General features: G+C 42.4%; 1 pseudogene; it reads right to left on the reverse strand.

Moving 5' to 3' along the window:
• Positions 1-6,847: 6,847 nt before the first annotated feature.
• On the reverse strand, positions 6,848-6,965 carry LOC126417259 (5S ribosomal RNA; annotated as a pseudogene).
• Positions 6,966-14,301: the final 7,336 nt, after the last annotated feature.

Below are 14,301 nucleotides of genomic sequence, written 5' to 3' on the forward strand. Positions count from 1 at the left end.
CATTTCATCACAACAACAACCACTTGAAGAAAATCAACCAAAATATTTCAGAAAGCGCAAGAATTAGTGACAAATATGTTTTCGGGTCAGCATTCAAGTGTTAAATGTTTTGAGCTGCCTAGTCGCCAATTGTCTCAGAACGTTATTTTGTACTTATTTCTCCTTTGCACTTGTCATTTATTATTTTGGTAAAACACTCACATACAGCCTTGTTTTGCTTAAGATATCAATTTCTTAACTATTGAGTGCACATGGGCAAACACTTTCTGCCAGTTACAGGACCGTACAAAATGGTTCAAATGGCTCTGAGCACTGTGGGACTTAACATCTGAGGTCATCAGTCCCCTAGAAGTAGAACTACTTAAAACTAACTACATCACACACATCCATGCCCGAGGCGGGATTAGAACCAGCGACTGTAGCAGCAGCGCGGTTCCGGAGTGAAGCGCCTAGAACCGCTCGGCTACAACACCGGCCCAGGACCGTAAAGGGATTAGTTATTTAAAGGGGAAGTGGTCATTCATAGGGTCATTCCCTGTCATATGTGCGATAGCAGAACATTTTCTTAGCGTAGACTCATATTATTGTTTTATTTTTAGCTGAACTGCTCCATCCAAATGTAACAATAATACGTATTTCTCATCACAGTTTTGTCACTGAAACAGAAACGTTTCTTATGGGAGTATATGCGTTGACGTCTAGCTACTGAAGGCATTTCATGGACACAGAATTTGTCACTTACATTTAGAAAGTATACAAATACAAAATTATGATTTCGTTATATTTTGCGGTATTCCACATTTTGCAGCTACTGCTACGTAAGTGGAAATGATACACACACAAGTTTGATACATATAAGATTTGGTGTGTAGGACATCCGCAACTGAGAGGCATGATTAATTAATTTACAGAGATCCACTTCAGTTGGAACATTGATTTATTCAAACCGCAACCGGAAGTTTTGTGCCGTCTGGCGGACGCACACTATAAATGCGCGACGGTGGACAGTCTCCGTCTAAAATGCAGTGATGCGGAACCCTTGCACTGACTGGCCCGACTGCATGTAATGGTTGACCAAATACAGTAATTTAAACACCTGAAAATGCTATTTGAACATACCGTAACCGGTCGTGTTCCGAATAATTCATTAGTACAACTGAAACTAATTTCTTTAAATCAATTCATCGTGCTTAATATAGCTTAGTGACAACTGTAAGAAAATCTTTCGGAACTCTGCATTAAATTTTATAAATCCGTATAAATTGACGCCCACAAATAAAAACTTGGAAAAATGATGTCACGAAAAGGACTAACTTCACAATAAATTCCACAGAACAGGCACTTATAGTAATTAATACTAACACAAGAAACAATGAGAATAGCGATTATCCCAGAGTGCATGTATATAGGAGTTGTTGTTGTTGTTGTTGTGGTCTTCATCTTCTTAGTGTATTCATCTCTTGGTCTCCCTCTACGATTTTTACCCTCCGCGCTGCCCTCTAATACTAAATTGGTAATCCCTTGATACCTCAGAACATGTCCTACCAACCGATCCCTTCTTCTAGTCAAGTTGTACCACAAACTTCTCTTCTCCCTAATCCTATTCAACACCCCTTCATTACTCATGTGATCTACCCATCTAATCTTCAGCATTCTTCCGTAGCACCACATTTCGAAAGCTTCTATTCCCTTCTTGTCTAAACTCTTTATAGTCCACGTTTCACTTCCATACATGGCTACACTCCATACAAATAGTTTCAGAAACGACTTCCTGACATTTAAATCTATACTCGATGTTAACAAATTTCTCTTCTTCAGAAACGCTTTCCTTGCCATTGCCAGTCTGCATTTTATATCCTCTCTACTTCGACCATCATCAGTTATTTGGCTCCTCAAATAAAAAACTCCTTTACTACTTTAAGTGTCTCATTTCCTAATCTATTTCCCTCAGCATCCCCAACTTAATTAGACTACATTCCATTGTCCTCGGTTTGCTTTTGTTGATCTTCATCTTATACCCTCCTTTCAAGACACTGTCCATTCCGTTCAACTGCTCTTCCAAGTCCTTTGCTGTCTCTGACAGAATTACAATGTCATCGACGAACCTCAAAACTTTAATTCTTCTCCATGGATTTTAATACCTACTCCGAACTTTTCCTTTGTTTCCTTTACTGCTTGCTGAATATACAGATTGAACAGCATCAGGGAGAGGCTACAACCCTGTCTCACTCCCTTCCCAACCACTGTCTCCCTTTCATGTCCCTCGACTCTTACAACTGCCATCTGGTTTCTGTACAAATTGTAAATAGCCTTTCGCTCCCTGTGTTTTACCCCTGCCACCTTCAGATTTTGAAAGAGAGTATTCCAGTCAACATTGTCAGAAGCTTTCTCTATGTCCACAAATGCTAGAAACGTAGGTTTGCCTTTCCTTAATCTTCCTTCTAAGATCAGTCGTAGGGTAAGTATTGCCACACGTGTTCCAACATTTCTACGGAATCCAAACTGATCTTCCCCGAGGTCGGCTTCTACCGGTTTTTCCATTCGTCTGTAAATAATTCGCGTTAGTATTTTGCAGCTGTGACTTATTAAACTGACAGTTCGGTAATTTTCACAATTGTCAACATCTGCTTTCTTTGGGATTGGAATTATTGTATTCATCTTGAAGTCTGAGGGAATTTCGCCTGTCTCATACATCTTGCTCAGTAGATGGTAGAGTTTTGTCAGGACTGGCTCTCCCAAGGTTGTCAGTAGTTCTAATGGAGTGTTGTCTACTCCGAGGGCCTTGTTTCGACTTAGGTCTTTCAGTGCTCTGTCGAACTCTTCACGCGGTATCGTATCTCCCATTTCATCTTCATCTACATCCTCTTCCATTTCCAGTATATTGTCCTGCAGAACATCGCCCCTGTATAGACCCTCTATATACTCCTTCCACCTTTCTGCTTTCCCTTCTTTCCTTGGAACTTGGTTTCCATCAAAACTCTTGATATTAATACAAGTGGTTATTCTTTCTCCAAAGGTCTCTTTAATTTTCCTGTAAGCAATATCTATCTTACCCCTCGTGAGATAAGCCTCTACATCCTTACATTTGTCCTCTAGCCATCTCTGCTTAGGCATTTTGCATTTCCTGTCGATATCATTTTTGATATGTTTGTATTCCTCTTAGCCGGCTTCATTTACTGCATTTCTATATTTTCTCCATGCATCAATTGATTTCAATATTTCTTCTGTTACCCGAGGGTGTCTACTAGCTCTCGTCTTTTTACCTATTTGATCCTCTGCCGCCTTCACCATTTCATCCCTCAAAGCTACCCATTCTTCTACTACTGTATTTCTTTCCCTTATTCCTGTCAAATGTTCCGTTATGCTCTCCCTGAAACTCTGTACAACCTCTCGTTCCTTCAGTTTATTCAGGTCCCATCTCCTTAAATTTCCACCTTTTTTCAGTTTCTTCAGTTTTAATCTACAGTTCATAACCAATAGACTGTGGTCAGAGTCCACATCTGCCCCTGGAAATGTCTTACAATTTAAAACGTGGTTCCTAAATCTCTGTCTTCGCATTATATAATCTATCTGATACCTTTTAGTATCTCCATGGTTCTTCCATGTATACAACCTTCTTTCATGATTCTTGAACCAAGTGTTAGATATGATTAAGTTACGCTCTGTGCAAAATTCTACCAGGCGGCTTCCTCTTTCATTTCTTAGCCGCAGTCCATATTCACCTACTATGTTTCCTTCCTCCCTTTTCCTACTCTAAAATTCCAGTCACCCAAGACTATTAAATTTTCGTCTCCCCTCACTACCTGAATAATTTCTTTTATCTCTTCATACATTTCATCAATTTCGTCGTCATATGCAGATCTAGTTGGCATTTAAACTTGTACTACTGTAGTAGGCATTCGGGTGGACGGCGGTTCAATCCCGCGTCCGGCCATCCTGATTTAGGTTTTCCGTGATTTCCCTAAATCGCTCCAGGCAAATGCTGGGATGGTTCCTTTCAAAGGGTACGGCCGACTTCCTTCCCCATCCGCCCCTAATCCGATGAGACCGATGACCTCGCTGTCTGGGCTCCTCCCCCCAAAAAAACCAAACCAACTGTAGTAGGGGTGGGCTTCGTGTTTATCGTGGCCACAATAATGCGTTCACTATGCTGTTTGTAGTAGTATTCCCGTACTCCTATTTTTTTATTCATTATTAAACCACCACCTTCATTACCCCTATTTGATTTTGTATTTATAAACCTGTATTCACCTGACCAAAAGTCTTGTTTATCCCGCCACCGAACTTCACTAATTCCCACTATATCTAACTTTAACCTAAACATTTCCTTTTTTAAATTTTCTAACCTACCTGCCCGATTAAGGGATCTGACATTCCCTTCTCCGATCCATAGAACGCCAGTTTTCTTTCTCCTGATAATGACGTCCTCCTGAGTAGTCTCCGCCCGGAGATCCGAATGGGGGACTATTTTACCTCCGGAATAAATACCCACGAGGACGCCATCATAATTTAATCATATAGTAAAGCTGTATGCCCTCGTGAAAAATTACGGCTGTAGTTTCCCCTTGCTTTCAGCCGTTCGCAGTACCAGAACAGCAAGGCCATTTTGGTTAGTGTTACAAGGACAGATCAGTCAATCATCCAGACTGTTGCCCCTGCAACTACTGAAAAGGCTGTTGCCCCTCTTCAGGAACCATACGTTTGTCTGGCCTCTCAACAGATACCCCTCTATTGTGGTTGCACCTAGGGTACGGCCTCCCCACCAATGGTTCATGTGGGGGGGGGGGGGAGTATGTACACATATGGGAGTATGTATACATATTTAGAAACACTTCTTAAATCCAGTGGCAATAATAATGACAACACTATGGGTGATGATAACTTTTGCACGTAATCCCGGCAAAACGGGTCATGATATAACAAATCGAAATATTTAACATTGTGGGAGAGGATCTAGAACCATAATAACGGAAAATATAGCCTAGGTCAGTCCTGCAACGACCGTCCACAGAGACAAACATAGCACTGCGTCGTGTTAGGCGGGAAAGAGGAAAGAGTTTGTTTTAAAATGATTTTCGTCACATGAAGTAAGTCTGACTTTTAAGTTTCTAAACGTAACCTATTTTCGGTATTATAACTTTCCTTACTACACTACTGGCTATTAAAATTGCTACACCACAAAGATAACGTGCTACAGACGCGAAATTTAACCGACACGAGGAAGATGCTGTGATATGCAAATAATTAGCTTTTCAGAGCATTCACACAAGGTTGACGCCGGTGGCGACATCGACAACGAGCTGACATGAGGAAAGTTTCCAACCGATTTCTCATACACAAACAGCAGTTGACCGGCGTTGCCTGGTTTAACGTTGTTGTGATGCCTCGTTTAAGGAGGAGAAATGCGTACCATCACGTTTCCGACTTTGATAAAGGTCGGAATGTAGCCTATCGCGATTGCGGTTTATCGTATCGCGACATTGCTGCTCGCGTTGGTCGAGATCCAATGACTGGTAGCAGAATATGGCATCGGTGGGTTCAAGAGGGTAATCCGGAACGCCGTGCTGGATCCCAACGGCCTCGTATCACTAGAAGTCGAGATGACAGGCATCATATCCGCATGGCTGTAACGGATCGTGCAACCATGTCTCGATCCCTGAGTCAACAGATGCGAACGTTTGCGAGACCACAACAATCTGTACGAACAGTTCGACGACGTTTGCAGCAGCGTGGACTATCAGCTCGGACACCATGGCTGCGGTTACTCTTGACGCTGCATCACAGACAGGAGCGCCTGCGATGGTGTACTCAACAACGAACCTGAGTGCACGAATGGTAAAACATTTTTTCGGATGAATCCAGGTTCTGTATACAGCATCATGATGATCGCATCCGTGTTTGGCGACATCGCGGTGAACGCACATTGGAAGCGTGTATTCGTCGTCGCCATACTGGCGTATCACCCGGCGTGATGGTAAGGGGTGCCAATGGTTACACATCTCGGACACCTTGTGTTCGCATTGACGGCACTTTGAACAGTGGACGTTACATTTCAGATGTGTTACGACCCGTGGCCCTACCCTTCATTCGATCCCTGTGAAACCCTACATATCAGCAGGATAATGCACGACCGGATGTTGCAGGTCCTGGACGGGCCTTTCTGGATACAGAAAATGTCCGACTGCTGCCCTGGCCAGCACATTCTCCAGATCTCTCACCAACTGAAAACGTCTCGTCAATGGTGGCCGAGCAACTGGCTCGTCACAGTATGCCAGTCACTACTCTTGGTGAACTGCGGTATCGTGTTGAAGCTGCATGGACAGCTTTACACGCCATCCAAGCTCTGTTTGACACAATGGTCAGGCGTATCAAGGCCGTTCTTAGGGCCAGACGTGGTTGTCCTGGGTACTCATTTCTCAGGATCTATGCACCCAAATTGCGTGAAAATGTAATCATATGTCAGTTCTAGTATAATATATTTGTCCAATGAATACCCGTTTATCATCTGGATTTCTTCTTGGGGTAGCAATTTCCATAGCCACTAGTGTATTTCATATAATCTAACCCCTCTCAAGAGTCTGAAACAAGGCTGTTGGGAATCAGAAATACAGCGCTATTACGTGCTAAACTAAAACTAAACTACTCCCGCACAGGCTATGAAGACCCAAAGGCACCGACTGGCCGCCGTGTCATCCTCAGCCCACAGGCGCCACTGGATGCGGATATGGGGTGGCATGTGGTCAGCACACCGCTCTCCCGGCCGTATGTCAGTTACCGAAACCGGAGCCGCTACTTCGCAATCAAGTAGCTCCTCAATTTGCCTCGCAAGGGCTGAGTGCACCCCGCATGCCAACAGCGCTCGGCAGACCGGATGATCACCCATCCAAGTGCTAGCCCAGACCGACAGCGCTTAACTTCGGTGATCTGACGGGAACCGGTGTTACCACTGCGGCAAGGCCGTCGGCCTATATTATATACAGTGTGTTAAAAATGGGTCAGATATTCTGAGAGGTGGTAGTAGTCATCAAAACAACAACATCAAAAATCTCATAAACTGGGGCCTGAAGACGCATACTTCCGGAGATCTATACACTTGTCGACGGTGGGGTAAGACGACGTTTGATTGTATGTCCATCTTCATGACAGACAAGGTAAATATAGAGGAGACAAATACAGTATGGGCAGATCGTTGCCTAGGTAATTCGTCAACAGGGTTCACTTCTCTACATGTCTCCCTTTAATGTAGTGTTCCAATGCACACATCAGTCTCAGTGTTGGCTAGACTACAGACACTTGTTTGCGTTTGCGTTGTGTTGTAGGTGCTGTAGTTTCAGTACCCTTAGTGTCTATTATTGTGCAGTAAATTACTTGCATCGTGTGTATGCAAATACAATTCAGCTTAAGTTATTTAGAAAAATCTCAGTCGACATAACCGGATAAGCATTCGAATCCATGCTCATCCAGATTATAAGTCCACGTCTCCATCTTTGCGTCGACGTGTAAACAATCAACTTCTTCAGTTAATTTTTTTAAAGAAAAATATGCAATTTTATTGTAAATTAATTTTCATTTGCATTATGTATCGCAGTGTCGTATGTACGTACAAAAATGCCTTAACGTATATGTTTGATGCTATTGTAATAATTGTCCTCTGCTGTATGCGAATCGTTGAGTACATTTTCTTTTCTCTTCCATATGTTAGCAATGGATACTTTCTACTCCACAAGTGATGTGGCGGGTAACATTTTCTGCTACAGGTTAACAATTCGAATTTGCCAGCGTGCTCGTACACTCTACCCCGAGAAAACATCCACCTCGCAGAAAATCATCCAGTAAGCTGTTCGGATGTCTTTTACCGTGTCTGAAGGGCACAGGTTCTCTAGCACAAGATGTACAGTGGACAGCCTCAGTCAGACCACACATCTCAGACTGAGAAGCATGCGCTACATTTAATGGACGAAAGACGTGGAACCAGTATGCGGTGATTGGCACCAGCAGAAGGCGTGATCCATCTTCTCGTCTAGCCGGTACTACATGAACAGCTGGTTTATGTATACAGTCTTCAACGCGTCCAGGCGCTGAGGCCAGAAGACCACTGTAGCAGGACGCAGTTCTTTCTGCGGATTTTGCAGAAGTGTGTAGCATGTCCACTGTTTACGTAGTAGATTTTATCTTCCGAAGATGGGGGTTCACAAGACACCACATTAGGAACTTTTATAACCAGTGTATGTGAGCCGGTGGAAGCCTATGAATTTGCAGAAAGGAGGCATGAACATCGTTGCTGCATCAACATATGGGCAGGCGTCCTTGGTAATAAATCACTAGGGCCCCACATCCTACCACAAAGATTAAATGAGGTCGATTATCATGTTTCTTATCATCGTATTGTCTATGTTGTTGGAGAAAGTTCACGTAAGCAAATACCATGGATGTGGTTTATATATGCCGGCCGCTGTGGCCGAGCGGTTCTAGGCTCTTCAGTCTGGAATTGCGAGACCGCTACTGTCGCCGGTTCGAATCTTGCCTCGGGCATGGATGTGTGTGATGTCCTTAGGTTAGTTAGGTTTAAGTAGTTCTAAGTTCTAGTCGACTGATGACCTCAGATGTTAAGTCCCATTGTGCTCAGAGCCATTTGAACCATATGGTTTACATATGATGGCGCACCAGCACATTTCCTCCGCGAAGTGCGTGAATATCGGACGCTGATTTGTCAGGACTGCTGGGTTCCTCGGGGAACCCTCACACCTTGGCCTCCCCGTTCTCGAGACTTCGCTTCCCTAAATTTTTAGTAAAGGGGCGTTTGAAGGTGTGAGTATACGCCAACGCAGTCAAAGATGTCCAGACGCTACAGGATCGCGTCTGCTAAGCATGCCAGCCTTTACAACAACACGAACAACGGCATGTGTTTCAAGAAGTGCGTGATTCCTTAACTGTAAGAGGAGAGGGAACCATTGCCATGGACGGAAGTCGCGCTGAGCGTCTCCTACAAAAGGTAAAAAGGGGTATTGTGATTAATGGACGTCAGGTTGAATCTCTCCTGTGAACAAGTTTACAGGTCGTAGAAAGTATGCGTCTAAGGACCCATGTCTACCGTCTACGTGTACATCTACATCTGCATAGATACTCTACATATGGTGCGTGGCGGAGGGCACCCGGGATCGATGCTTGTCATTTCCCCTCCCACTCGCAAATAGAATGAGGGAAAAACGACCGTCTATACGCCCCCGTATGAGACCTAATTCCGCGTCTCTTATCTTTGTAGTCCTTAACACGCGATGTATGTTGACGACAGTAGAATCGTTCGGCAGTCAGCTTCAAATGCTGGTTCTCAATAGTGTTTCTTGAAAAGAACGTCGTCTTCTCGCCAGGGATTCCCAACTGAGTTTTCGAAGCACCTCCGTAACACTTACGTGTTATTCGAACCTACTAGTAACAAATCTAGCCGCCCGCCTCTGAAATGCTTCGATGTCTTCCTTCAATCCGACCTGGTACGGGTCCAAACACTCGAGCAGTAGTCAAGAACAGGTCTCACCAGCGTCCTATATGCGGTCTCTTTTACGAGTGAATCACTCACTCTTACTATTTTCTCAATAAACCGAAGTCGACTATTTGCCTTCCCTACCACAGTTTCCACATGCTCGTTCCTCCACATATCGCCTTGCAACATTACGCCCGGTTATTTAAACGACCTGACACTGCCAAACAGGACGCTAGTAATACTGTATCCAAACATTACAATTTCTTTCTTCCTACTTATCCGCATTAACTTACATTTTTCCTCATTTAGGACAGGCTGCCATTCATCACACCAACTTGTATCTTTTTATAGTCACTCAATTCGACGCTTTACCGTATACTACGGCATCATTGGCAGTCAACCGCAGGTTGCTGCCCACACTGTCCGCCGATTCATTTATGTATATAGAGAACAACAGCGGTCCTGTCACACTCCCCTGGGGCACTCCTGATGACACCCTTGCCTCTGATTAACACTCGCCGTCGAGGACAACATATTGGATTCTATTATATAAGAAGTCTTCGAGTCACACATCTGCGAAAAATTCCATATGCTCGTACCTTCGTTTTAACAGTCTGCAATGGGACACCGTGTCAAATGCTTTCCGGAAATCTAGAAATATGGAATCTGCCTATTCCTCTTCATCCACAGTTATCATGTGAGAATAGGACAAGCTGAGTTTCACATTAACGATGCTTTCAAACTTCGTGCTGATTCGAGGCAGTAAACTGCTTACTCTCGAGAAAGTTTATTGTATTCGAACTGAAAATATGTTCAAGGATTCTGCAGCAAATAGAAGTTAGGGATATTGGTCGGTAATTCTGTGGGGCCGTCCTTTACCTTTGTTATATACTAGAGCCGCATGCTCTTTTTTCCAGTATCATTTGTTCTGGGCGAGAGATTGACGATAAATGCATGCTAGGTAGGGGGGCAATAAAGTAGAGTAGTCATTGTAAAATCGACCTGGGATTCCATCCGGACCTGCTGATTTATTTGTTTTCAAATCTTTCAGCTGTTTCTCTACGCGATGCATGTCGTCCATATGTCCGATGGTCAAATGACAGTATGTTTCTACGATTTCTTGAAAGTGAAATTTAAAACTTTGGCTTTAGTTTTGCTATCTTCGACTGCTATACCAGACTGGTCAACAAGGAACTGAATGGAAGTCTTAGATCCGCTTAGCTATTTTACGTACAACAAGAAATTTCTCGAGTTCTCAGTCAGATCTTTTGCTAAGGTGTGACGGTGGTAGTAGTAGGGCGCTTCACGTATAGATCTTTTCAGACCCATGAATATCTACTAACCTTAGCCTGTCGTCATTTGTGCGCCCTCTTTTGAGCCTAGAGTGCAACAGTCTCTGCTTCTTCAGCTTCCGCCAAAATATCCACTTACTAGGCACGTAACCCTCCCTTGTGTTTTCTTTTATTTATATTATGATGTATGCCAGCACATCTCAAAATGTAGGACACTTTTGAATAAAATAATTTTGGGTATTAGACCGCGCCACTACAAAAAAACTGAAGCAGCTAAATTGCTGACATGTTACGGTTAGCTTCAGTGGAAGACATCCTCCAGTATTCACCAGTTAACAGCCCTGAATATTACCGCAGCAAACTGGTTATAACGTCGGCAGTTTAAATGAATGACGCAGCCTAATAAATTAAAATTATTTTCTTCAGAATGACACTGACCGTGGAAGCCTACGAACTTGTAATGGGCACTTTTGTTTTCATCCACTATGTAAAAGTGTTAAGGTCTCAGAGAGTATTTATTTCGGACCCATGTTTATTGACCTTCTTTTGTTTTGGTGGGTACTACCACGTCTCAAAGCATAAGAAGTTTTTCAACGCTCTGTAGACATATGGAGACTGCATAGTGACACTCAAATTTTACAGGTAATGTTCCCTCAGATCAGATTGTTCAGTAGCTGACTGTTAAATTCATGAGTAATGAAGAATAATATAAAATGAGAAACTATACATTTAAGAACGAACAAGGAATTGACGAATTTGTGACTTCGGAAAAACAGACTTGAAAGAGGAACATAATGCCTCTGATGTAATTGAATGACGCATTGTCCTCAAACATTAACCTGAGGAAACGCATTAAATACATCCACATCCCAACCCTGAGCTAAATACTACATCTGAATGTCGCGGGACACGAAGAGAAGACTTTACTTGTCATCAAATGACACGGTTCTGACGGTGTTATATATAAGTCCAGTATGTATACTTAATTTGGATCAAAATATATCATAGTATCACAATGTATGTATTCCCAAGAAAATTAGTCATGTGCGCACATAGCAAATGTAAACTTCAAGTAATATGAACGCGGAAAGTGTCAAGCTCCTCATATCGTTGTTAAATGTCTTTCCGTATTTATTTTAGAGTAATTTTCGCAACTAGTGTGCGGTCAGGCTTAAGTATGGGATCTTTACATATATATCGCGCCTCATTACGAAATAAACCTGACCATATGCTTAATGCAAATATGTTTCTCTTATACTACTCAAACATTAAGGGTGCTCAATTGGAGAACGAAATATGTCACTTTAAAATAATAACACTAAGGTACGTGCCAAGGTGCTGTCTTGTATCGTCACGTTTGTAAGTAACACACCTCCCTAACGATGCCTATGCTCATTCAGTCTCGTTTAACAACTACGTTTGTTTCACTTTCGTGCTGAAGTTGCGTTTTCAGAATAGTGAACCTGGTAGCGATCAACTACGGAGCCTTTTCGTTTACGTTCTGATATCAACACGTTTCTCTACAGAAATTACTTATTCTCAAACACGACACAATGACAACTATGAAACTCTTAATTAATCACGCGCGTTTTAATACGAAATAACTGAATAACAGAATACCTTTCTCTACTAACCGATGTAACACTTTCAACATTTAATTACACTTTCTATCACAGTCTTCATACAACATATCGTCGATGCTGCCGCGCGTGACCGTTCTGTGTGGGAGGCCAAAACCGAACCTTCTGTACACGCCTAGATGACACGTCACTATAAACGTGCTACTTGTCCTAGCGGATTTCATCGTCTGAAACCATTTTTAATCGAATTCAGTTACATAGCAACAAACATTTTGGATAAGACTATGACGAAGACAAAGGATATACATCTTAGACTGATTGAAAGCCAGTGCAATCGAATTAAAATATCCAGCCTATGATTGGAAAGCCATCTAGAAAAACAGCAGTTGTCGGACTGTATCATTAAACGTAAAGGAAACTTGATATATATTAATTAACAGTAAAGTATCGACGATCCCCTGAGTTTATGACGTCCACCTAACAGACTGACGGCCGTGCGGTCTTGTAATGTAATCGACAGCGCAGACAGAGATTTGCGTTTAAAAAAGTAACTGAAATTTTTCAGGTTGAAAGGCAGAAGCTAGCGACTATAAGAAGAACAGCTACCAAATACGTTCCACCAGCCAGATGATATTCCGTGCCCAATCGGAAAACACAATGCTGTGAACTTGATGAAAGGGCATACAATGCACTACATTCTGGTAGAATAAAATAAAAGCAAGGAAGATTTCTGACTGTCATTACATAGCATAAGAACCTAAGGAAGACCAAAACGATATATAAAGCAAAGTCTGCAAATTTATCGATATTTACGGTTACGTAAAAAAAAAGAAACAATAACTCACTTCAATTGTCTAGAAGAAAGAAAACTAAATAAAAAAGATAATTTTGGAAAGTTTTAACAGTTATCCACGAATTTTCAGTTCATCTGTCGTGGATGTAGATTAAACGTTGATGATATTTTAGGCGCACAGACCCCAATGAAACAAACAGAAAGGTATACTACCACAACCAGCCGTACTTATGACTCAAGTGTGGTACGTTGCAATGTGCACAACAATTCCTAAATTAATTATTTCGTTCATATGTTACTATGGTTACTTGCGTAACTTTGTTTTGTTAAATAAAGTCTTAAAAGAACAATAAGGAAAGGAAAAACTAGGGCTTGGGCCCTCTTGTCATTATAACAGCAAGACGGTGATCCATCAGAGAAAAGGCGCGCTCATCTACGAGAGGTTGAGAAACCAGCCGTAAGTAAGAGCTACAGTATTAATGCTCTATGACATCGAATATGACCGAACTCCATACAATCCCTTCCAATAAAAATTTTTTATAAACACAAGAAAGAAATTTTTCTGAAAACCCACTGAAATACTGAAATTCTGACCCAAAAACGCTCCCACAAGAACCAAGTAATGGACGAGTAACCCAGTAATCGTTCCCTCCTAAGGTAAGATATTCTTATACACAGACTTACACTGAAGAGCCAAAGAAATGGTACACCTGCCTGATATCATATTGGGCCCACCGCGAGCACGCAGAAATGCCAAAAAAAAAAAAAAAAACGTGGCATGGACTCAACTAATGTCTGAAGTAGTGCTGGAGGGAACTGACACCATGAATCCTGGAGTATTGTCCATAAATCAGTAAGAGTACTAGGAGGTGGAGATCTCTTCTGAAGAGCACGTTGCAAGGCATCCCACATATGCTGAATAATGTTCATGTCTGGGGAGTTTGGTGGCCAGAGGAAATGTTTAAACATTGAACGAATTCTGCACGTGTGGGGTATCGCCTTGTACTGCTGGAATTGCCCAAGCCCATCGTAATGCACAATGGACATGAAAGGATGCAGGTGATCAGACAGGATGCTTATGTGTCACCTTTCAGTCATCCGCTCGATACAATTTAAAATGAGACTCGTCCGACCAGGCAACATGTTTCGAGTCATCAA

Source organism: Schistocerca serialis, chromosome 8, assembly GCF_023864345.2.
Source record: "Schistocerca serialis cubense isolate TAMUIC-IGC-003099 chromosome 8, iqSchSeri2.2, whole genome shotgun sequence".
Taxonomy (NCBI): domain Eukaryota; kingdom Metazoa; phylum Arthropoda; class Insecta; order Orthoptera; family Acrididae; genus Schistocerca; species Schistocerca serialis.